Here is a 25,889-nt window from a genome sequence, read left to right on the forward strand (position 1 = left end):
TTTGTACTGTTTTTTTGAAGACTAGACTTGTATTTGCATTTGTCAGCTGACAGGTTATGGTACACAAAGATACTTTATGTTCTCTGTGGCTGTATATTCATTTACGTTATCAGAAATCATTCATATTTATATTAAATAGGCCATCTACACACTGTTTACAGTTGTAGCTTTGGAAAACACAATACTCTGTAGCCAAATATTAATCTTACATGTTTTTATGAATGTGATACCTAAATTAAAATTGGTACTTTTTTAAAGTTTATTTATTTATTTATTTATTTATTTCAAAAGAGACAGAGAGAGTGAGCAGGGGAGGGGCAGAGAAAGAGGGAGAGATCCCAAGCCGGCTCTGCACTGTCAGCGTGGAGCGGGAAGCGGGGCTTGAACTCACGAACCACCACGAGATCATGATCTGAGCTGAAACCAAGAGCCGGATGCTTAACCTACTGAGCAACGCAGGTGCCCCTAAAATTGATATTTTTTTAATAGAAGTTTCTTGATTTACACTTTTTTAAAAGACTAATATTAGTAGATATGTAAGTCTTTTTTAAAAAATTCTTTTAAAGATTATGCATATAATCATGAAAACAGTGATCAAACCTGATTTTTCTTTTTAGCATGAAAAGCTTATTAGAGGGCATAATGATGACAGGAGATAGATACCAAAGCATATGGCTTCATTGTACACTTATTGAGGACCCTTTGATTTATCCATACAGAAATGGAAAAATTAGACTCTTCTATTTAATTTACAATACAGGAAGATAAAACTGTATACAACTCTCTTACACATCTGTCCCCAAACCATTTTCAGAAGATGAGAATGTAAGACAATGATATAAGGAATAATTGAACATAAGACATTTTTATTAATTGAATACCGTTTGAAAGTGTATCTTTATTATCATTTCTCAAAATAATTTCTGAGAGCAGTCATTTCTGTTACAAACTGTGTACATACATAATCAGGTTCTCTTGCCTCATTTTTATTTAAATGTATTAGGATAAACAGAGTGAGAAAATATGCTGAAAATGATATACATGTTGTCTCTAGAAAGTGCCATGGTGTTTGTGCAAGAGAAGTTTACATGATTTTTAGGTGGGAAAGCACGAACTGAAGAGTATGATTTATAACAAAAATATTGGTATGTTATTGCAGTAATGTATCATGTCATCTATTTACCCAGAGAAAATCAATCACATTTAAAATACTGACCCCTTCTGGTTCTCTTTTCTCACTACTTGACAAGTAAAATCCAATTTGTGAACTCATTGAAAAAGGAAGCTTAGATTATTCGGTAACATTTGAAAATTTGTATAAATCATCCAGATAACTATCCTTAAAAAGTGGTACTCTGACAGCAAGAATTGTGTTTTAAAAGAAACATTAAAAAAATAAAAATCACCAACAATTCCTCTGTCATGCTCTTGAGCTGAGATAAGGGATACCTGGTGACTGTGAAGCCTGAGTCTTCATCATTCATCAACACAGTGACTAAAACGTTGATATATTCATGTTGGAAAAATAATCTTTGGACATACAGGTCTATTAGAATGGAAGATTTCCACCAGTGTTTCAGTTATGTATATATTTTCTTCTTAAAGGTCAACTAATTCAGTTAGCTTTGCATACTATCATGATATGCTTAGTCATATGTTTGGAATCCAGAAAACAGAAGCAAACCCATAATACCCCTACGGCTACTATTGCTACTGCTAATACTTCTCTTACTCCCCTACCTCCTCCTTTTTCTTCTTTTTCTCAAGTTAGATGGCAGGAGTCAGAGATTCTCAGATTAAAAATCTGTTATTTGTTTGAGGCACCTGGGTGGCTCAGTCAGTTGAACGTCCGACTTTGGCTCAGGTCACGATCTCACGGTTCATGGGTTTGAGTGCCCTGTGTCGGGCTCTGCGCTGATAGCTCAGAGCCTGGAGTCTGCTTTGGATTCTGTGTCTCTCTCTCTCTGCCCCTCCCCTGCTCATACTCTGTCTCTTCCTTTTTCAATAATAAACATTAAAAAAATTTTTTAAAATCTGTAATTTGCACAAAGTACACACTTCTTTTTATTAAGATTGTACAGATCAAAATATTCCACATTAAATACAATTGTAAAAGGTTGAAGAGACATCCAAAGTTTGTAGCTATTGTATTTTCAACACTAAAAATGTCTCAAGTATAGATTGACAATATGAAATACAATCTTGAGTGTTATGCTAAGTGAAATAAGTCATACAGAGAAAGACAGATACCATATGTTTTCACTCTTATGTGGATCCTGAGAAACTTAACAGAAGACCATGGGGGAGGGGAAGGGAAAAATAAGTTAGAGAGGGAGGGAGCCAAATCATAAGAGACTCTTAAAAACTGAGAATGAACTGAGGGTTGATGGGGGAGGGGGGTGGGAGGGAGGGGAAAGTGGGTGATGGGCATTGAGGAGGACACCTGTTGGGATGAGCACTTGGTGTTGTATGGAACATGATAAATTTCATTTTAAAAAAAAAGAAATACAATCTTGAAAATAAGATTTTATCAGCATTTATTAATTTATCCAACATTTATTAAGTACTTTATATCAGAACTTTGCTAGGCATTGCAGATACTAAAATATATATGAAATGCTCCTTGTTCTCAAGGTCCTCAGGGCAATTGTTTTAAAATGTGGCAAGAATGTGGTAGTAGAATAGAGTACAAAGGGAACAAGAGGAGGGACACCCAACTTTGGTCATGTTAAGGATGGAGTATGGGTGTAACAAAGCAAATTTTACAAAGTAAGCAACAGATAAATATTTAAACTGAAGAGGTTTATTCTAATAACCTTTCCTAACATGGAAGTAGTATAGTCTCATAAAACATTTGAAATATACAAAGAAATATAAAGCAGAAAATAAGCCACCCATTGAAACTTACACCGACTTAACTTCTTTGACTGCATATAGTATTTATAATAGAAATCAGAATAGCATTCAGTATCTTTGTCTATTTAATTTATTATGATCATGTTAATTATTATTTTTAAGAATTTGAGAGAGCGAGCATGTGCGTGTGCACAGGAGGGGCAGAGAGAGAGACAGAGAGAGAATCCCAAGCAGGCTCCATGCCATAAGCACAGAACCTGATGCCGGGCTGGATCTCATGAACTGTGCGATCATAACCTGAGCCAAAACCAGGAGTCAGATGCTCAACCGACTGAGCCACCCAAGTGCCCCATGAACATGTTAATTAGTAAATAGTCTTTGAAAATATACTTTTGAGATGACTGCATATTAAATCCCTCATTCATTCATTCATTCATTCAGGTAGTTAGGAGTATCAAAGACTTTCTTATGATAGGATATCATAAATGCAAGAAATAGGTATAGGTACAAAACATCCTAGTGGAGGGGCGCCTGGGTGGTTCAGTTGGTAAAGCGTCCGGCTCAGGTCGTGATCCTGTGGTTCGTGGGTTTCAGCCCCATGTAGGGCTCTGTGCTGACAGCATAGAGCCTGAGGCCCACTTTAAGTTCTCTCTCTCTCTCTCTCTCTCTCTCTCTCTCTGAAAAACAAGTAAACGTTAAAAAAGAAATCCTAGTGGAGATTAAAACATCAGCCTTTTCAGTGATCCAGGAAGAGCTTGATAACTCTCTGGGAAAGGAGTTAGCAGCTGGGCTGTGATCCATTTCTCTTGATTTCTATGGAGGCACTCCCATGGAAAGAAAGAAGGCAGGTGACCCAGTTAAACATGTTAATAACTGACCTCCTTGGTGAATAGACTAATGAATTTTGCTGTCAGGAGAACTCCTACTTATGTCATTTTTTGAGCAGAATATCCCTGATTAGGATTGTGGTAAACACAGCCTAGAATCTGTAGATTTGTGAGGCACAGCTTTCTGGAGAACGTCATTCAAGCTTTTCAACTCCTTAAGATATATTAGAAATATGACATCTCCCCATTGTGTGAACTTACCTGTGAACTTTGCTTAGAGAACTCATCTCTTATCTGAGCTAGAAAACATTCTGAGCTAGAAGCTCTGTTTGAGCTATTCTGAGCTATAAGCAAGACTGAGGTAGCCACTTTGGATGTCCCTGCTTCTTTTGTGCTCTTTGATTACTTGTGTACTTGAAATTATTAATATATCTTGATAGTAGGTAGGTTCATGAGAATCTGATTTGACAATCCAGTCCTTTGTATTAGCTCACCCTAAACCCCAACCCGGTGCCTCTGATGAAACCTCTTATTCCAGTCCCACATCTAACTCTTAGAATTCATTCAACTAATCAGCAAACACTTAAAAAGTAAAACCCCTTCCCCTTTATATCCTGTGCATTGAAACATGATTAAAAAGATGAAAGGGTAGGACTTGTGCCAGAGGTTAGTCAGGTCCAAGAGAACAAGAAAGTTTGTGATGTTCCATGAATAGTGATTTTTCCATTTTGGCTCCATCACTAGTAAAAATAATAACAGTGGATACCATTCATTGACTACATTAGCTACTTCTCCTCCTTGTTTGCAGAGGCTCAAGTAAGTAGGTGGAGAGTCTTGCATTGTTTACTCCAACAAAATGCCTACCCCTGCCTTGTAGGTGGAGGAGGAAGAATCTCCTCTGTCTTCATACAAACATGTGGCAAGGATGGTGACAGTTCTCCCCTAACCATATATTCTTTCTAGAAGTATTTATTGAGTTCCTTTTATGTTCTGGGCACCAGTCGTAAAACAGGGCAGATTCAAATTTTGTTTGAATTGGCTGCTATTATTTTGTAGGTAATTAACCATCCATTAGTTCTGATTTAGGAGTTTCATGTCTTCTACCAACATCCCTGTAACTGGCATGCTACCTGTGTAACTTGCAAGAAGGATGAACATCAGTCCCTTCACAATTTTGTGGCACAAATATCTCCTCCCATATTGTGGCATGGTGGCTCACCCTTTCACTCTTCTTGGTGTTTTGGTTCTTTTATTTTTGTTTTACAAGAAGAGTTTATTGCTTTTTGTATATAATTTATTACATCTATGTCTTCTTTTAGGATTAATGCTTTTTTGTGTGCCCTATTTTAAGAAGTCTTTTCCAAACCTCAGATAATTTCTTGTGTTATTTTCTGGAAGCTTTATTTTTTAACTTTTACACTTAGGTCTATAATCCACCTCAGCTGATTTTTGCTTAGTAGTGGGAGGTAGGAATCTTATTTTCTTTTCTTCCGTCTTTTCCTTCTCCATTCTTCATTTTTTTTTTAACTTTGTGCATGGATACTTAATTGTCCCAACAGCACTTATTGAAAAGTCTGTCCATTTGCCAGGAGTCTGTAGTGCTACTTCTTTTGTAAATCAGATGTCCGCATTAACATCAGTCTGATTTCTGTTCTATTCAATTGCTTTATTTATAGACCCAACAGCTAATGCTACACTGACTTAATTACCATGGCATTAATATCATAATATGTAGACACAGATATTCCCTTGTTATTTCATTCTGTTTTGTTGAGAGTATCCTGACCATTTTCAGTTCTTTGCATCTTTATATACATTTTAGAATCAGCTTTTCAAGTTTCATGAAAAACTTGTAGGGATTTTGATTGGAATTACATTAAGTCTACCAATTCAGACAGTTTTGACATTTTCCTGCTATTTCACGATATTGAGAAATTTATTAAGTCTAAAAATTTATAGATTCTTTTGGATTTTCAACAAAAACCCTCATGATTCTATAATATGTAGAAATATATATAGGTCATTTTTTTTCTGGATTCTGTGTGATATTTTGCTTAGCATTTTTTCCATGTGTGTTCATAAGTGAAACTGGCCTATAATTTTTCATTTTTGAAATATTCTTAGAGTTTGGAATTAAGGTTATAGTAGCTTCATAAAATGAATTGAAGAGTAGGTTCTCATTTATATTCTCTGGAACAGTTTATGGCAAGTTGCAAGTATTTTTTTCCCCCTGAATATTTGATAGAAATTGACGTGGAAGCCATGATGGGCCTGGAATTCTGTGGGAAAATTTTTGACCATTGATTTAGTTTCTTTAAAGGTTACAGGACTCTTAAGTTTTCTCTCTCTCTTTTTTTTAATCAGTTTTATGAGAGTTTGTTGTTAAGTAATTTTCCATTTTATCCAAGTCAACAAACTTACTGACATAAAATTGTATACAGTATCTCCTTATTATCTTCTTAGTGTCTTCAGGATTTAAAATGTTCTCTTTTATTTTTGTTAATCAGTCTTGCCTGAGGTTTGTCAAGTTTTATGTCTTTTCAGGATCTAGTATTTAAATTTGTTCATCTTTTTTTTTTTTTTTTTTTTTTTTTTAATATTTGTGAGAGAGCACACAGGTGAGTGGGGAGGGACACAGAGAGAAGGAGACAGAGAATCTGAAGCAGGCTCTGTGCTGTCAGTGCACAGCCTGACTACCTGACATGGGGCTTCAACCCATGAACCTGTGAAATTATGACCTGAGCCAAAGGCAGACGCTCAACCAACTGAACCACCCAGGCACCCCTGTTGATCTTTTTTTACTGTGAGTTTGTTTCCAGTTTCCAAACATATGGGTATTTTTTGGCTATCTTATTATTTTTTAATTTTTATTGTGATCAGAGAACATATGCTATATCAGCCTGTTGTTTTCCTCTAAACAATTATTTACAATAGTGGCTTTTAACCTTTGCTCTATAAAGACATAGGGATTCTGTAGCACTGTTGTAGGAGCCATCTTGAGGGGAGGGAGAGGGATGACTTATACTAACTAGATCCAACTAGAGGGGTATCTTCATCTGGTTGAACTTGTAGGTTGTCATTTGAAGAAAGTTTCTTTTTACTAAAGAAAAAAAAAAGTTTGAAAAAACTTTAAAAGACCACTTAAATCTGTAAGAAGCAATCTGTCTTCATTTATAAGCATGTTTGCCATGGGCCAAAATTTAGTCAATTCTGGTGGTTTTCTTCAAAGCTTTTCATTAGTTCTTTTTCTTTGTATGAGTGAAGAGACAATATTTGATAGTAGATTAAAGACCCTACATAAAAGTTAGGCAGACCTAATGTGGTCTGTTGTCACTCTTCCTAACTTAAACAACACAAAACTGGTTTCCTTTATACTCAGTCTCAGCAGAGAGCTTTTCAAACTTAACCAACCCTCCTGTGCTCATCTTAATGAGGTAATTAACAATTGAGAAAATATACTAAAGATCTCCAAGTAGAAATGTATAAGAAATGTATTAAAACTTGTTTATAATTTATTTCAGGAGTATCTAGCATCTTTTATCACACCACTCTACCACATATAAAAATACTATATAAAAAATATTCATTCTTCAAGGTAAAAAGTTCTGCCAGTGGAGAGGAGATAATTATCAGCATTATTTTTGTTTCTTAGGTTGATAAAGGAATAGCTGCTGGGTATGGCATCTCTGAAAATAGCAAGCTTGGTCATGTTTCTCTATCTTGAATTTGCAGAACTTCTTTGATAATAAACAGTTTGATATCTAGAAATTTGATTACTTACTGTGAGCATAGTGAAGGGTACCCTCAAGGCTTGTAAAATAATACTTTTAAAACTGATGATAGCACTAGGTAACTATCAACCCAGAAATATCTGTGTTTTAGATGCTTAAAGTACCTGAAACTTAATTTTGAATCTGCATTTATTTGATAGATTGTACATGAGCTTCAACTTTTCACCTTAATGTTTTCTTTGGTCATAGTACATAATAGTGGTATTTGCTTTCTTAGACTGCTATTTGCCAGCAGAAATAGTAAACTGATACAAACAGAGTGGAAATGATGAGAAACAGGCCATGGAAAAATGAAAGAAATAAGGAACAAAAATAAAAAAATTCTAAAGGAATACAAGAAGCCAACAATGTAACATGGGAAAAAAATATGGGATGATAAGGAAAAATAAATGGAAATATCCTGAAATACTCAGAGGAAAAAATGATACAAAAAATAGAGGAATTAAACTTTTAGGATTGTGGGGGGGACAGAAAAGGAACAACTTAAACATAAAAGCTTTGTGAGCTCCTAACAGTTGGCTAAAGTTGTGGTTTTATTATTTGTTAAATTACCTTGTAGTAATTAAAATATTTAGTATATCAAATTAGGCTAATAATTTTTTTAAGACTAGATTTACTTTCTTCCTTTTAAATCCAATTGTCTGCCCCCCACACTAACTTTCTCTGTTAAATTTCCCTTATGTGTCCAGAAAGACAGCGTCAGGGATAACCTTCATTTTTAAGTATGTCTTAATGGTATTTTTGGTGTCTAAAAGGGTTCTGGTATTAATTCCAATGTGGTAGTTGGGGGGGGAAGTTCTCACCCACACCACTAAGGAATTCTCTGTGATACCAGCTAGGTGTCCTACAGTTTAACTCAGTCTGACACTCTCTACCTGTGGTGTCACATCCCACAGGTTCAGTCCCACAAGGCTGCCCCCACCCACATTTCAGATGCCACTTACAGGTCCAGGTTTGTCACCCTGCTTTTAAACAATGGGCTATAAATCACAGGTTCCCATGACCCCCTTGTTGGTTCCGTTTGCTAGAGCAGCTTATGGAACTCAGAGAATACCAATTCTATTAAAGAAGACAGAATTAGTAGATACTGGTAATATTAGAGATATCTTCTAAAGATAGAAGATAGATATTGGTAATATTTTATTACCAATTCTATTAAAGAAAATGATAAAGGATACAGATGGACATCCAGATGGAAGAGATGCAGAATGTAAGGTATATGGGAAAGAGCAAGAGCTTCCATGCACTCTCTGCGCATGTCGTTCTCTCCCAGCTTCTCTACATGTTCACCAACCCAGAAGCTCTCTGACCTAAACTGCTGGGTTTTTATGGAGCCTTTATTATGTAGGCATGGTTGTTGATTAAATTGTTGGCCATTGGCAGTTGTTAAATCTTCAGCTCATCATCCTTCCCTAGGGATTCGAGGGTGAGGCTGAAAGTTCCAATCCCCTGGTCATATGACTGGTTTCCCTGGAAACCAGTAGCCTTCTTTAGCTGAGGTCCAAAGTCATCTCATTAGTGTAACAAAAGAAACCTTTGTTACAATCACTCTTAGGAAATTTCAAGGTTTTAGGAGCTCTGTGTCAGAAAAAGGAATGAAGACCAAGATCACAAGATCTTATTATATATTATATATCACAAGATCACAATACCACATATCTCAGTTTTAAAGTAGTGGCCATGGTTTTCCCTATGGAAAGTCAAGTTCATTTACTAAAATTTACCAAACTATTCCATTCAATCAGAATTGAGACCACAATTGTTATGTAGCAACCTTCCTTAATAGATTATTTTACTTTTTTTAGGAGTTTATCTACCCCTGTTAGCAAGGGAAAAAACCTTCCATTTTTATAAATATCTCATTTTTATAAGTTACCTGTTGGCAAAAGCTTTATTATTTTTTTTCCAAATAAAGCCTCTGGCCTCTAACATTTCCATCTGTTCTACAACATGAGAGTTGTAGTTTGCTTGAGCTGTTTGTTCCCTATTCAGAATTTTTGAGTATTAGTTGCAATGAAGCGTATTTCTTTTGTTTTACACTGAAAAGTTCTCTGCCTGACCTACCTCTTAATTGAGGTGGCATTCATTCATTCATTCATTTATTTAATGAATATATTTTGAGGACATACTTTCCAGTTGTGCTATACATGAAAAAAGCAACAATGCATATCATATAAACCCTGTTTTCAAGGAGCTGAAAACTTCTTGCTTGGGAAAAATAGAAGAGGAAGGAATTTCATGGGAAGTCAGTGGAAGTTTCGGAGATTATGTGAACTTTGAAATAGGTCTAGAAGGATGAATAAAAGTTTGATCGAAAGGAAACTGGAAAATAATTATGTAAGCATTAGAATTTACTAAACACCTAGAAAGATGAGGCAAAGAATGAATTTTAACTCCTTTACTGACTTGATAGTTACTTACACAATACTGTCTCATTCTACAGAGACCAAGGTATTCCTGACTGACTGTTAGTTAGGGTTTGGTCAGAGAAGAATCTCTGTAAGTGAAGTAAGGGATCTTCTAGGAATTAGATCTTACTGAATCCATATAAGCTGGTTAAACAGTCTGTAGAAGTTATGTATAATTGTGCCTCTACTTCTGGTGTGGAACCTGAAGTTAACCAGGGCTAGTAACCAGCACACAAAATGGGGGTGGGGGGGAGTACAAAGACACACTAGAACCCAGAAGGACAGAGTAGCCACGTTTTTCTAGCACCAGAACCTTCATAGGTCTCTTATCACCTCTAATCATCTGTTTATAATGATACGGGTGATCTGCAGACTAGCACGTGCATTTCATTATGGAACTGCACAGGAACATGGTCTAGAATTCAGGGAAGCTGAAGGAAGAACCCATAATTGCTGGAGGAGCTACCCCCTACCCCACCTACAAGTTGAGCCAGTGGATCTGTAACATGTGCATACACGAGGCTGTATGTGCGTTCAAGGAATTTTGACAGTTACATAGGCATGTGTAACCCACAACCTTATCAAGATATAGAATATTTCCGTTGCCCAGAAAGATCCCTGGTGCTTCTTCAGAATCCATTTGCTCCACTCACCAAAGGCAAACGTTGTTCTGACATCTCTTACTGTAGATTAGCTTTGCCTGTTCTCAGACTATATAAAATGTAATCAAACAGCATGTATTCTTTATTATCTGGAATTTTTCTCTCAGCATGTTTTTGATATTTATTCATGTTGTGTATATAAGAAGTGTGTTCCATTTTATTGGATGAGGTGTGAAAGAAACATCTTTGTTTTTGGACTAAATCCCACTGTCCGAATAAGAACATTTGCTCAGAAGTGCTAGAGCGAGGCTTGAGGCCACTGTCTTATCTCTGCAAGAGCTGCCTCTTCAGGAATACCTTTTGATCACTGCTTTACTTTGGGGCATGGAATCTGTCGACTCTTTCAACCCTAGCAAGGCCCAAATTATCGAATTTCTTTGTTGATTTAGATTATAACCCATGGGCAGAGAGCCTTCCTTAGGAGCGCTGTATTCCTTCCAGCGCTCCTTCCAAATTACTGCGATCTTTTCAGAGCTGTCTTTCATTAACCTAGAGTAACATTTTGAGATTTTGTTCTAGTCACCCTAGAGTTCTATAAGCTTTGTTTAGCATATGGTCTGTCTTCCAAGATATGATAAACAATGATTTTATTAAATGTTTTTCTATGGCATAATAAGGGTTACTGGCTGTATTATTCTGGGTTCTCCAGAGAAACATAGGATGTGTGTATATATACAGAGAGGAGTTTTTTTTAAGGAATTGGCTCACATGATTATGGAGGCTGGCAAGTTCAAACTCTGCAGGATGAGTCAGCAGACTGGAGATCTAAAGAAAAGTTGATGTTGTGGTTCAAGTTTGAATGCTACCACCTGGTAGAATTCCTTCCTGCTCAAGAGAGGTGTCAGTCTTCTGTTCAGGCCTTCTGTGACTGGTTGAGGTCTGACCTCATCATGGAGTGCATTCTGCGTTACTCAAAGACCACCAATTTAATGTTGATTTTACCCCCAAATACCCAGAAATACCCAGAATAATGTTTAACCACATACCTAGGCACAATGGCGTAGTCAAGTTCACATATAAAATTAATAGTCACTGGCTTTCCAGCCGGTAGTATTGTTTGAACATGCCCCCTATTGCCTTCTTACTAAGCCAGTTCTACATTTTAGATTCTGCTAAAGCAAGTCCACGTTTGGTGCCAAATTCGGTATAAGATCATTTTCCGATGGAGAAAGAAATAGACAAAGGGAAAGACTCAAAATAATAGTGACTTAAGTGAGTAAAAGCCTGAGTAGGCTTCTCAGGGTTGTTCCAGCAATCAGTTGATTGCCAGAGTCCATAATCATCGGAGATCCAGGCCTCATCTTTCTTCTATCTCATGCTCCAAGGTGGCTATTCCAGCTCTTGCTGTTTAATCTGCATTGCAACTAGTAGGAAGGAACAAAAGAACATACCTCACATTACTTCTACTCACATCTCCTGGGTCATACTTAGTCCTATGACTACCTTTAGTGAAAGGCAACTTAGGAAACTAGCCTTAACTGTACCTAATTAAAAATTGCATTACTACAGAAGAAAGTGAGAACTGGTATTAGGGAACAGTTAAAAGTGTTTGTCACAGTTGGAAATCCCTTGATCAGATAACAATAACATTGGGAGGCTACAAAGATTTACAAGAATACCCTTTAACAAGAAAACCAATTTGAAAGAATTTTACAGTAGTCAAGAATTAGATGCCAAAGGCCTTAACTAACTGAATAGTAGGGAGATGTGTGGTTAGATTTGCAAGATAATTTCAATGGAAAATTAGTAGAACTTGGTGATTGATTGGCTCTGGAGTGGGAAGGAAAAGAAGGTGTCAAGGGTAACACCTCGGTTAACAGCATGAACTGTAGAGCTCTATTGCCTGGATTTGAATCTTGGTTTGTGTATTTACTGAGTGGCCTTGTACAAGTTGCTTAGCTATCTTGCCTTGGTCTTCTCATCTGCAAAGTGAGAATAAGAATTCATGTCTCAAAACTTAATTGAAAGATTGAATGAGATAACATGTAGCACATCGAACTTTAGGAAGAAGGGAGCCTGGCTGGCCCAGTCGGTAGAGCATGCAACTCTTGATCTGAGTGAGGATTGTAGGTTCAAGCTCCATGTTGGGTGGAGAGATTACTTAAAAATAAAATCTTTAGGGACACCTGAGTGGCTCAGTCGGTGAAGCATCCAGCTTTTGATTTCAGCTCAGATTATGATTTCACATGGATCCAGCCCCATGTCATCGAGCTCTGCACTGACAGCCTGGAGCCTGCTTGGGATTTTCATTTTCCCTCTCTCTCTGCCCCTCCCCTGCTTTCTCTCTCTTTAAATAAATAAATAAACATTAAATTAAATTAAATTAAATTAAATTAAATTAAATTAAATTAAATTTAAAAAAATAAACCAAGGATAAAATTCTAGGGAAGACTTATATTTAATGGATAGGAAGTAGAGGAAAGGTGGATAAGGAGGCTGAAAGGGAACTTTAGACTTTTGTAGAAGGAGGAGTGAACAAAGTGTCCAGGAAACCAAAGTTGGGGAATGTTTCTTGAGGTTGAGGATGAATGACAGAATCAAATAGTATGGTAAGATCAAAGCTGAAAATGAACCTTTTAGTCTGGTTTTGTAATCATTTTATCAATAAACTTCTGAGGAAAATATTATTTTTTAATGTTTATTTTTGCGAGAGAAAGGGGGCAAAAGTGCATGTGTGCGAGCCGGGGAGGAGCAGAGGGGGAAAGAGAGATAATCCCAAGCAGGCTCTGTGCCACCAATGCAGAGCTTGATGGGGGGCTTGAAGCCACAAACCTCTAGACCATGACTTAAGCGGAAATCAAGAGTCGAATGCTGAACCAACTGTGCCACCCAGGTGCCCCAGGAAAACATATTTTTATTTAAAACTGTGTAAATAATATTTGGCTAAATTAATTTCCAGATTCTTTGGAATTTGGAGTACTTACCGAATTATTCCAAATTATTTGGAATTTTAATGGAGTGACTAACTCAGAGGTTCTAACAGTTGAGTGTAGTTTGTGAAAATTCTTTACAACTATGATTTAGATGTCAGACTGTGGCGAAGAGGTTCAAATTATGTGTCAGCATGAAGTAATTGCTTTCATTTACCTCATCATAAATTCTGTGCTATATAGCACTTGAATAGGTGAAGGTTGTATATTCTATAAAAGGAACAGGTAGCCAAGAGTTGCAGGTCATAGTGCCAGACCTATTAATTCTTAGTTTCTTTTTGTTAAAAGTACCTGGAAGTATATGATTATTCCTCACTGAAGGTGAGTATTTGGGACAGTTGAGATGACAAAATGTATGCATGTGGCATGCTCTGTCTTATTGCCCTAGATTCCATACTTATTTTAGCAGTGGTAACATTTGCTTCAGGGTATTTAGCAGTGGTAAGGCTTGCAGTCCTTTTCCTGGTATTAGATTAGGATAACAGTCTTTGTGCTGCATTAATTAACTGTGTAACTTTGAGCAAGTCACTGAGTCTTTGTGACCCTCCATTTGATAAATTGGGCCAGACTGTTTACCCTGTGCATCTCATAAGGTTTTATTAAGACTCCATGTGTGAGGTGCTCTTTAAATTAAGTACCAAATAAACATAAGGAAACATTACTAATTAGACTGATCACTTGTCCTTCACTTGGCTAACATAGGAATCAACATCTCATTTGATTCCTGGACCAAATCCATATTCCCATTGATTCAGGAATATTCTCTTTTATTCTAAAAAAAAAAAAAAAAAAAAAAAGTAAAAATTTCTTCACAGAGAAACATGTGCTGTGTGTGCAGTGTCCTCTGGAAGCATTTAACCTTTTCAGTTTTGGATTTAGTTTGTCATTTGAGTAGTAAGATACAAAGACTGCCAGTAGTATTCATACGTTTCTCACAGTATTAATTATACAAATGTTTTTCTTTTCTGTACAAGTTGCTAGTAACCTTATAAAGTAGTCTTAAATAGAGTCTCTGAAATATGAATTGAATATTAAATGGTTACAGGGGACCAATTTCAGGATTGATGCTCCTATGCTCATTTAAAATTTTTAAAATTAACTACAGTCTTACCTGGTTTAAAAAAAAATGTTTAATACTAGAGTTTCTAAGAGGAAGGGAATAAGCTTGGGAATATTGTGGCAATAAAGGAATCTTTAAGTCCATTTCACTTGATTGCTTCCCTGTATTTACATCTGAAGGGATGGTAGCTATTGCCTTGATGCTTTAATGTTGGTAGAAGGGAAGAGAGGAAAGATGAAGAATAAATATATTAATCACAGTAATGTTTAGCTGTATTCTTAATTTTTCAAAAGTACAGACATCTATGATTGCTTTACTTCTACACCAGAAATTGTTGTAAGAGGGTCAGTGACTGTCACTTCAAACACGTTACAAGGAAGACATACAAAGATGTTGTTTATCTCCTGATAGTAAATCATGAGGAATTAATGAAAGGGGGAGAGAATCACTTTCTGCTTTGGTCAAAAGATGGCACTATTGCCGCGCTGATTATTTTCTTCTGCAGTTTGGTTCAGTCTTTTTAAATGCAGAAAACAGTTAAATTTAGTGATCTAATTAACACTGACCCTCCCAACAGAATGCCAGATTTCTAATCAAGGACCGAAAGAATAGACCAGAAAAATGGAATTTGTATTTTAAAAATGTGTTAGGTTGTTTTAGGAGCTATTCAAATAACATTCTCTGAGATTCAGAGATTTGCCTTAGGAACAACAGAACACAGAACACCCTACATCATGTTTTCAATTTTGGTTAAGTTAAATAAATACCTTCAGTTTGGAACTTTGATAGCTGCCAGGGTTCCAAGACATGTTAGTTAGGGGTGTGTGTGTGTGTGTGTGTGTGTGTGTGTGTGTGTGAGTTTAGTTTTTCAAGGTCATTGAACTTATGCTTTGATTAAGGAAATAATACATTTTATTTTCAAGGTATGACAGTCAGGTAATGATTTTTTTTCCCCCACTCAGCCATTACATACTTTACTTCTTGGTAGCTGGAAGACTGTGGACCAGTCTGTAAATATAAAGGTGATCTCCCTTCTTGTGCTGGGAATGCAATGTCCTCTCATCTTATTTCTTTTTTTTAATGTTATTTTATTTAAAAATATTTTAATGTTTATTTATTTTTGAGAGACAGAGCACAAGCAGGGGTGGGGCAGAGAGAGAGAGAGAGAGAGACAGAATCTGAAGCAGGATCCAGGCTCTGAGCTGTCAGCACAGCCCAACACGGGGCCTGAACTCATGAACTATGAGATCATGACCTGAACTGAAGTCAGATGCTTAACTGACTGAGCCACCTAGGTGCCCCGTTCTCATCTTCTGTCTAAGCCAGTACCTTACATGGCTCTTGGGGCTTAATTCTCTGTTTCTCTTTAAGCAGATCTTTCAAGGATAAAGAGATTCAGTGAAAAGCAGTGAACAAAATGACAAAATAAACTCCTGATAAAAAGGCTTTATTATTGATTGTACAAAGTGTTCTTTAAAAATACAAAAAGAAATACAAAAAATAAAATAAAAAATACAAATGTACAAATCAAAACACTTTTTTAGGGAGAAGGGGGAATCTTTGGTGTATTGAGAGAACACAAAACCAGTTTTTTTTCTTACTGGATGTTAGAATAGGAAAACACTGATGGACTCTTGTATACAGACTGCAGACGTACTTATCTGATGCTTTTTAAAGTTAAGATTTTAATGGTTTACTTTTAAAAGTAATGAAATTAAGCTTTCATCAGTTAACGATGTGGCTAATTTATCATGTAGATATAGTACAGAAGATATTTATGTAACTTTGCACTGTAACTCATTTGAATCTAAAATACAAGTCTAAAACCTTAGTCAAAATCATTGAGGCCAGATGTGTTTCAGAATTCTGATTTTTTTTTGGATTTTAAAAAGGTAATGTAGTAGATATTTGGTATGTCACCCACTGCCCCCAGTAGGGTCTGAGGCCACACCCTGTCATCAAACATTAATATGTTTTCAACAAAAACTAGGAATAGTTATGTCACATGGGCTAAGTCTTGACCATAAATAGCCTCACATCAATTTAGGTCAGATTTTGAGGCCAAATGAGTCTGCCACAAACTTAGAACAACTGTAGGTTGCAGAGCGTTTGGATTTCACAAAGGCATGTAAGAGATAGTAGACCTGAAGTATCGTTCAGGTGTGCTCTGTGAAGTGCCAAAAATCAGCTAAGGTTTTCTGTTTGTAAATGGGAGAATTTAGTTTAACATTTTATTCTTAATTTCATGGCTTTTTAAAGAATATTTTTTATTTTGTTTTTAGTTGCTTCATTAACTAGGTGGTTCAAGCACAAAATGCTTTTCAGCTTATTTCATAATATACTGAAAGACAACCAAAGATTTGGAGACAGTAGTATAGCCAATACCTGCCATAAAGCAACAGGCTATCTAGCATAGGTTCTGTGGCAAGAAAGCCATCATTCTTTTTCTATTAGTGCTTGAGGTAAAAACATTTCCCACTTTATTCTGTGCTATAGTATTAATACCAGCTTTATTTCCTACAGCAGTGTTGTGAGGTAGAATCTTAATTTCTTATTTCAAGTAGTATTAAGCGTGATAACCACTTAGATTGGAGGTTTCTGAAGACAATATATATGTTTCAGGGATATGATAGAGGGATTATATTATGTGGCATATCTGCTTCCTTTAGGAGTACTTCCCCCAGTTCTGCATTATAGTTAGGCATTGTGTATTCAGTAATATAGCTAACCCAAGATAATGTCTACTAGTTTCTATTTCACCTTAAGGTATTAGGTTAGCCTTCTACCTAATCTGATCAAAATAATACTTCTGCTCCATCTATTATAGTCAGTCATGACATCTTTTTCTGCCTTCTGCTGGCAAGTACAATTAGCTCTGCTGACCATCTCTCTAGCATCTGTTATAATTCAGTGGTAAATAATGGCAGTCTTAACACAACTTGGTTTGTAGTAATTCGATGCAGTAGAGTTAGTGTTCTGTCATAGATGAAAAATATCCCATTACTCAGGTTCTTGTTAAGCTGTGAAATTTACAGTCATTGAGAAACCACAGGGCCACAGCTCATCTGGAAAAGGTTAGCAGAGGATACCATTATGCCACAATGGATGTTGCTGAGTTAACTTAGTTTTCTTTCCTATTATTAAAAACCAAAAAAAGAAAAAGAACTTTTCATGGACAGAAATTTACACAATCATAGAGAACCTTTTTGCCTTCTACCAGACCCCAGATCCAACATGTCTTATTTTTCTTCTCTAGTCCTGACTTACGTATTTATATGGTCATGACCACAGCTTTGCCAGTTTACTTGTATTATTCAAGTCTCTCTGACTTCTAAATGTGTTTTCCCTCTCTCTGGAATTTTAAATTTCTTACTGGGCTTGTTAAGATCTATTAAGCAGTATCTTTTTTCCATTCTGATTGTAATCATTTCTGTCTTGAAGCATCACACCCTTCTCCCACCATACTGTCTAAAAAATAATATTTGGTCTTTTTATGATTGGGATGAAGTAATAATTACTTGGTTCTTATGGACTGTTTCAAAGTGTAAATTATTATAGAAGCAGATGATTTATCCTAGACACAACTGTAGTAGGCAAAGTAGTGCATATTTAAGTACTTATATTTTAGAAGTGTGTTAATTTTCACTTAGTATATTGTAAAACACATACTAAATTAATTTATCAAGATGCCAATACCAGAAGTATTGGTTTTTAAACCATTAAACTAATCTGATTATGCAGTTGTTATATACTGTAGCCTTAACTAAAATTAAGTACCTGTTGCCATTTATGTGTCAAACTGAAGAAACTATTATATGTTTTGATAAATGCTCATTATAAAGATATCTTTATACTTTACAATAATTCCCAGCTGTCTGAACCTTGGGAGTGAGTTTTTTCACATTATCTATTTTCCTTGATTTTTTTTTTTAATGTTTATTTATTTTTGAAAGAGAGAGAGACAGAGCATGAGCAAGGGAGGGTCAGAGAGAGGAGACACAGAATCCGAAGCAGGCTCCAGGCTCTGAGCTGTCAGCACAGAGACCGGCACGGGGTGCGAACTCACCAGTCATGAGATTGTGACCTAAGCCAAAGTCAGATGATTAACCAACTGAGCCACCCAGGCGCCCCTTCCTTGATCTTTTAATACAAAATCATGGTATTCTTGAAATCTATAACTACTACAAGCAAAAGGACAAAAATGGTATACAAACAACCATCAGCAGCAGCAAAATAGCAACAACCATTTTACAGAAATCCCTAACAGTTTGCCCTATGGTGTTGAGATTAACCCAATTTGTAAAAAGGCCTTTGTGTTGCCACATACTATTTCCTTCTGTAGAAATTAATGTGACCAGTTAACTTATACCAACCTAATTTTAGAAACAAAAGTTATGAATGTTGGAAAAAAAAAAAAACAGAAGAATTAGCCAACATTGCCAACATTGTAGAAATTAATTAAATTTCCATTAGGCCAGGAACATATTGTTTGTAGATGATGAGGCTTCTGTGTACTTTTGTATAATTGTAATAAGAAAGAATCATACTTACTTGATTAGGCATTGGCTTTGCAAATTGTGGAACTAGGAACAAAGTCCTTTTAGTGGGGGTTTAAAAGATCTCCATTCAAACTGTGTATATATCCCTTACACAGTAATCTGAGTTTTTTAAAGAAAATCTTATACCCATTGCTATAATCAGAAAATGATCCAAAATGAGTGTAGTTGTAATTTATGCAGTTTTAGAAAAATCTCCTAATACCTTAGTAGGTTACTGTAAAAGAAAAATTAAAAAAAAAAAACCTGTCACTAGGTGTGTATTAATTTTTTATTGTTGCTATAACAAATTACAACAAAGTTAGTGGCTTAAAGTAACACAAGTTTATTATCTTACACTTCTGAGGGTTCTAAGTTCAAAATGAAGGTGCTGGCAAAGCTGCAATTCCTTCTGGGTGCTCTAGGTGGGTGCTATAGACTGAACATTTGTGTCCTCCCAAAATTGATGTTAAAATCCTAATCCTAAAGGTGATGGTTTTAGGTGGTGGGGCTTTGGGAGGTGATTAGGTTATAAGGGTGGAGCCCTCATGAATGGGTTTTGTGTCCTTATAAAAGAGACCCCAGAGAGTTCCCTCAGCCCTTCTGCCATGTGAGGACACAAGGGCTATCAGTGAACCAGAAAGCAGGTCCTCACCAGACACCGAACCTGCTGGACCTTGATCTTGGACTTCTTACCGTCAGAACTGTGAGGAATAAATGTTTATTGTTTAAGCCACCCAGTCTGTTATTTTTGTTACAGTAGCCTAAACAGACTAAGATGGAGGGTTGCTTCCTTACCTTTACAGTTTCCAGAAGCAGCTCACATTCCTTGGTTTATGGTCTTTGTCCAGCAATCCTGTCACTCCTGCCTTAGCTATGGTTATCAACTCTTCCTCTGACTCTCCTGCCTTCTTTTTGATTTCTAAGGATTTGGGGGATTACATTGGGCATACTCAGATAATCCAAAATAATCTTCCCATCTCTAGTTCCTTCATTTAATCACATCCGCAAATACCCTTTTGCCACTTAACGTGAGATGTTTAAAGGTTCTGAGGATTAGGATATGGACAACTTTGCCGTGGCCATTATTCTTCCTACTACAGGCTCTACACAAATGTGAACACATTAATGGTTCACATGTCTGGTGTCTAGATAGGAGCCTTTTGTGTGTGTGGTGGGCGGGGGTGGGGGGGATATTTAGGGCACAGTGAACAGTTAAAAGGTAAATACAAGAAATTTTTTAGACACTGCCAACAAACACTGAAGGTTAAATAGGCTTTCAGTGGTAAGAAATTCCCAAAATATATTTTAATCACTAAACGAATACATGAAGAGCCTAGAAATTCTGAATACCATAAAATTTTAGTTATCTGGAACCTCAGGGAATAAGTTTTCTAGAGAGTTAATTCCTTAAGAGTAAAAAAAGAAAATAACTGACATCTGTAGGAACATTTTTGCTATTTATCCTACTGTCATAGCTCCTTTAATTTGTATTATCATAGGAAATACACATATGGGTAAAAATTGAAAATAAAAATGAGCCTTTACTTAAAGGAAATTTACTCCTACCCCTCCTCCCTCTTTCCCTAGTCTTATTCCTCATAGGCAACACTTCTAATTATTTCTGTTCTTTACTTATTCTGTACATAACTCCCAAACCTCTGACTAGTACGTTTAGCTGTCATTTCTTAACCTAACAGCTTTGGACGTTGACTACTGACTTCTTGCTCAGGTTTGTCTCACTTACGCCACCCTTACCTCTTCACACCACACTCTACACCCTGAGTTCTTACCCTGTTCTCATTTCTTCCTCATTCAGCCTAGAAACTTAGTACACTGCATGCTTATACTTATGCTTCTTGTTCTGTTAGTATTGGAATGTGTCTCTGGCATACTTCAAGCTTTATTCTTTTTTGCAATAATCAGGCCACTATCTCCTGGTTTCTCTCTTTGTGTTACAAGAATATTTGTACTCCCATTCTGCCTTCCATTTCTCCCTCCCTTCTTCCCAATGTCTGTAGCTTTATGTTTGGGTTGGACAGTATTCTTTCAGGGACGTAAAAATCTGTTCTGAAGCATTACTAAGATCAGTCTATGCAATGATTCTGAACATTGAAGACCCATAATCAGTGTATGTTAATTCTGTAAATATTGTTCATTGCAGAATGGACAGATACTTTGGAATTAAATTTTCTTTTCTATTGCTTCAGTGTAATGATCAAGTGCCACTGAAAGGAAAATTTTCCTACAGTCCAGTTTGATGGGAAAATCTCTCTCTTCTTTTCCTCCCTCCCCCCAGCCCCAGTCTAGTTGCATATACCAGATCTTCAAGGTTTTCTTAGTTTTCAGTCATTTCATCTCTTCATCCCTTCTCACCTCTAATGATCTCCCTGTCATTCTAGCCTGGAGTAGTTACCTCTAGGGCTCCTGAGTAGTCATCATCCTGGGCTTCACTCCCCTCACTGCTTTTCTGTGTTACATTTACTATTTTCAGTACATTTTTCCCCCTTTTTTAAAAATATTTTTTTTAATGTTTGTTTATTTTTGAGAGAGGGACAGAGAGAGAGGGAGACACAGTATATGAAGTGGGCTCCAGGCTCCAGGCTGTCAGCACAGAGCCTGACACGGGGCTCTAACTCACGAACCGTGAGATCATGACCTGAGCCGAAGTTGGACGCTCAACCGACTGAGCCACCCAGGTGCGCCCATTTCTCCCCTTTCTTGATTGAGCTCCTCATTTTGCTAGAGGTAAAATTTTTGAGTCATCAGATATCTGAAAAGTTTCTGTATTTCTCCTCTATATTTATTTGACGGTTTGGCAGTAAGTAGCATCCAGTTTAAATTGCTTTTTTCCAGGGTTTGGGGTGAGCGACACCATTGATACCAGTCAGTTTCATGAACCCTTATTGGTGACCCATTTTTCTTTCTGGAGGCAGTTAGCATCTTTTGTTCTTGAAATTCTAAAGTTTAACATTAATGCATCTGAGTATGGATTTTTTTTTGTTCATTATAAGACTGAAGCTTTTACAGTAATATAAGACCTTCTGCACCCCTCCCCTCTTGGCTTTCTGATCTCATCTCATCCTGCCACCCCCTTGCCCACCTTGCTTTAGCCACTCTAGCTCCTCTTTCCTCTTTCCTCAAGTATGCTATAGGGTCTTTGCACTGGCTATTCCTTTTGTGTGGAATGCTCTTCCCTCAGATATTTGCATGGCCACTTCCTTACCTCCTCAGATCTTTGTTCAAATGTCACTTCCTGAATGTCATCCTGTTCCAACTACCCCATTTAAAATTGCAATCGTCTCCTCCATCCACACTCTTCTAACCCTCTTATCCTGTTTGAATTTTCTACATAGAACCTATTGCTAGATTAAAAAAAAAAAAAAAAAAAAATAGGGGCTCCTGGGTGGCTCAGTCGGTTGAGTGTCCGACTTCAGCTCAGGTCATGATCTCACAGTTGGTGAGTTTGAGCCCCGCATCAGACTCTGTGCTGACAGCCTGGAGCCTGGAGCCCGCTTCGGATTCTGTGTCTCCCTCTCTCTCTGCCCCTCCCCCACTCATGCTCTGTTTCTCTCCCCTTCAAAAATAAACGTTAAAAGAAAATAGGCAAACTGTGATATTGTGAAAATATATTTGGTCTTTCTTCCTGGATCCTGGCCAGGGCTCCTAAAACTTTTGAAATTTCCTCAATGGTAAGAGGGATAGGAACATCTATTGTTATAATGTTTGCATTTTGTAAAGATGAAAGGAACTTTTGTTATTGATAAACTTTTCTCAACCACACCTTGGTTTATGTTAATGAGGTGGCTTTTGGAAAGTTTCTAAGGACTTTCTGGGAACCAACCATGTGTTTAGAGGGTTGGAACTTTCAGCTTCCCTCCCATCTGCCTCCCCTGCCAGAGAGATTGGGTAAAATCACCAGTGGCTAATGTTTCAATCAATTACACCTCCTTAATGAAGTCTCCATAAAAAACAGTGAAGGGATTTGGAGGGCTTCCAGGTTGGTGAGGAAGAGGTGCTGGGAGGGTGGCATGCCTGAAAAGCCCACAGTAAACCTGCACCCCTTTTAAAACTCATACTCTTCCATCTCTGCAACTCTACCATCTGGCTGTTCCTGAATTGTATCTTTTTATAATAAAACAGTAATCTAGTAAGTAAACTCCTTTCCTGAGTTCTGTGAGCCATACCACCAAATTGTTGGACAGGGGTTGTGGGAACGTTTAACATATGGCAGGTTAGTCAGAAGTGGCCTGGATTTCCGGTTTTCATCTGAAGGGCACCTTGTAGGGCTTAGCCCTTAACCTGTGGGATCTGACGCTAACTCCAGGTGAATAGTGTCAGAACTGAGTTAAGTTGTTAGACATGCAGTCACTGTTTTGAGAGACTTGGAGAATCGTCTGGTGAGGAAAAAATTCATAAACACACATACACCCATATACAGTAAAACCTTGGTTGATAGGCATAATTCTTTCTGGAAACATGCTTGTAAGCCAAAACACTTGTATGTCAAAGCGAATTTCGAGAACCGTTGGCTCAGTTGTGATCATGTGACATTCAGCATCCTGTACTACTTGTATTGCAAAACATTGCTCATTTATCAAGTTAAAATTTATTAGAAATGTTTGCTTGTCTCATGGAAAACTCGCAGAACAAGTTACTTGCAATCAAGGTTTTACTGTATATGTTGTGTGTGTATATAAATATATACATATATATATACATACACATATATAGAGAAAATGTGTGTGTGTATATATATACATATACACATATACACACATATATATGGTTTAGGTTTATGGTTTATATGTATGTGTGTGTGTATATATGTATTTGTTTACACACACACTCACAAGTTGTTTTTTGGTGAGTGTATACTTTGTATTAGTTTTCTAGGACTACTGTAAAGTACCATAGACAACAGAAGTTTATTTTGTCATGGTTCTGGAGGATAGAAGTCTGAGATCAGGGTCCCCAGGGTTGGTTTCTTCTGAATCCTCTCTGGTTGGCTCGTAGATTATCTGTCTTTTCCTTGCGTCTTCACGTAGTCTTCTCTCTGTAACTCTGTGTCCAAATTTCCTCTTCTTATAAGGACACCAGTTATATTGGAGTAGGGCCCACCCTAAAGATCTCATTTTAAATTAATTACCTCTTCAAAGACCCAATCTCCAAATACAGTAAGATTCTGAGGTACTGGGGGTTAGGACTTCAAATGAATTTTGGGGGGGGACACAGTTTAGCTCATGACAGACTTACTATTGGTATTATTTTTTTAATATTCTGTCTCCCCCAGCTAGAATGTTAGCTTCATGAAAGCAAAGGGTATTGTTGTTGCAATTGTTGTTGTTCTATTTTAATATATACCTAACTTCTAGAACAAAGCACAACATAATAGATGCTCAATAAATAATAATTCTAGCCTACTGATGAGTTCTTTCTAGCCTACTGATGAACACTGCTTTTATCTCTGGAAATTACTCTTATTATTTCATTGATTTAATGTCCCTCACTACCAGTTCTCTGTATTACCTTTCTGGTATTCCTGTTAATTGAAATTTGGATCTGCTTGACCTTACTTGTCTCATTTTCAGTCAATCTGTTCTACTTTTTTAGAAGATTTCTTCAACCTTAACTTCCAAACACTTCTACAAAATATTCTTTATCATGATGAACATATATTTAATACCTATGAGCCTTTTCCTTGGTCCTGTTCCATGGCATTGTGTTACTGTTCTGTGGGTGCTGTATCTTTACTGATCTTTCTGCATTTATTAGGTCTTATTATGTCTCGTTTTCTGAATTTTCTGTTTTTTCCTAGGCCATTTTGTTGTTGTTGTTTGTTTGTTTATTTTGTTCTTGCTCTTACACATTGCTTAAGCATTTTTCAACTGAAATTATCTGGCAGGTTGTACTTTTTTATTTAATGGGACAATAAAGTACTAGGAAGTTTATTATAGGGGTGGAATTTTTTGCCTCGTGATGTCACTTTATGAGAAGCTGGCAGTTACCCTGGAGGTTCTCCTCAAGGTATAATGTAGAGGTCTTTGGTTTCGGGGACAAACACTTACAGTGACTGTCTTAGGTCTCCCGAAACAATTTATTCAACTTCCTTAGACATAAACTTTGCAACTTTTTCTTGGCTTCCTGAGTTGCTAAATATGGGAGTATGGTTTCTTTCTCTTTTTTTCTTTTTTTAATGGTGATGTATTTTTTTAAGTTTACTTATTCATTTTGAGAGAGAGGGAGAGAGAGCGCACGCGCGCTGGCGAGGAGCAAAGACAGAGAGAGAGAGAATCATGACCCGAGCAAAGATCAAGTGTCAGATGCTTAACCAACTGAGCCACCCACGTGCCCCTCCATGGTTTCTTACATATGCTTTGAATCAGTATCTTTGTTTTCACTTTTTACTCCCATCACATTACCTCTGGTATTGCCTGGTCCCAAACTCTTCTGTAGTTCAACAGGTCAAAATATGCCCTCTGTGGGTGCTGTCCTCACCATGAGAGGCTTTCTCCACTCTGGTGAACTGCTGCCACTCCCTGTCTGCATATCATCTTTCAGAAATGTGTTGAAATCTTTTGTTAGTAATTCTGTCCTATTTATTGTATTGAGTCTGTACTTAAAAATATACATATGTATATATTTTTTACCTTACTGTTTAAGTGTGTCTAGGAGGTTTGAGGAAAGAAAACCTTGTCATCAGTTTCTTTGTTTTGAATTAGAATTCTTCAATCCTTTAATAATTGAAAATAGGGAATAGAATTTGAACTAGTTTTGATCATGTGGGTAACCTCATTTATTGGCCTGTGCTCTAGTTTTT

General features: G+C 36.8%; 1 protein-coding gene across 2 annotated transcripts in view; it reads left to right on the forward strand.

Moving 5' to 3' along the window:
• Positions 1-25,889, forward strand: part of NSUN3 (NOP2/Sun RNA methyltransferase 3) — a 59,686-nt gene that overhangs the window by 30,956 nt on the left and 2,841 nt on the right. Inside the window, exon 6 of one of the 2 annotated variants that reach the window (XR_007457233.1) lies at positions 292-459. The exons of the other annotated variant lie outside the window; for it this stretch is intronic. The gene's annotated coding sequence lies outside the window, so the exon portion shown is untranslated. The remainder of the gene's footprint in view (positions 1-291; positions 460-25,889) is intronic. 2 annotated transcript variants of the gene reach the window in all.

Source organism: Panthera uncia, chromosome C2 (genome assembly GCF_023721935.1).
Source record: "Panthera uncia isolate 11264 chromosome C2, Puncia_PCG_1.0, whole genome shotgun sequence".
NCBI lineage: Eukaryota > Metazoa > Chordata > Mammalia > Carnivora > Felidae > Panthera > Panthera uncia.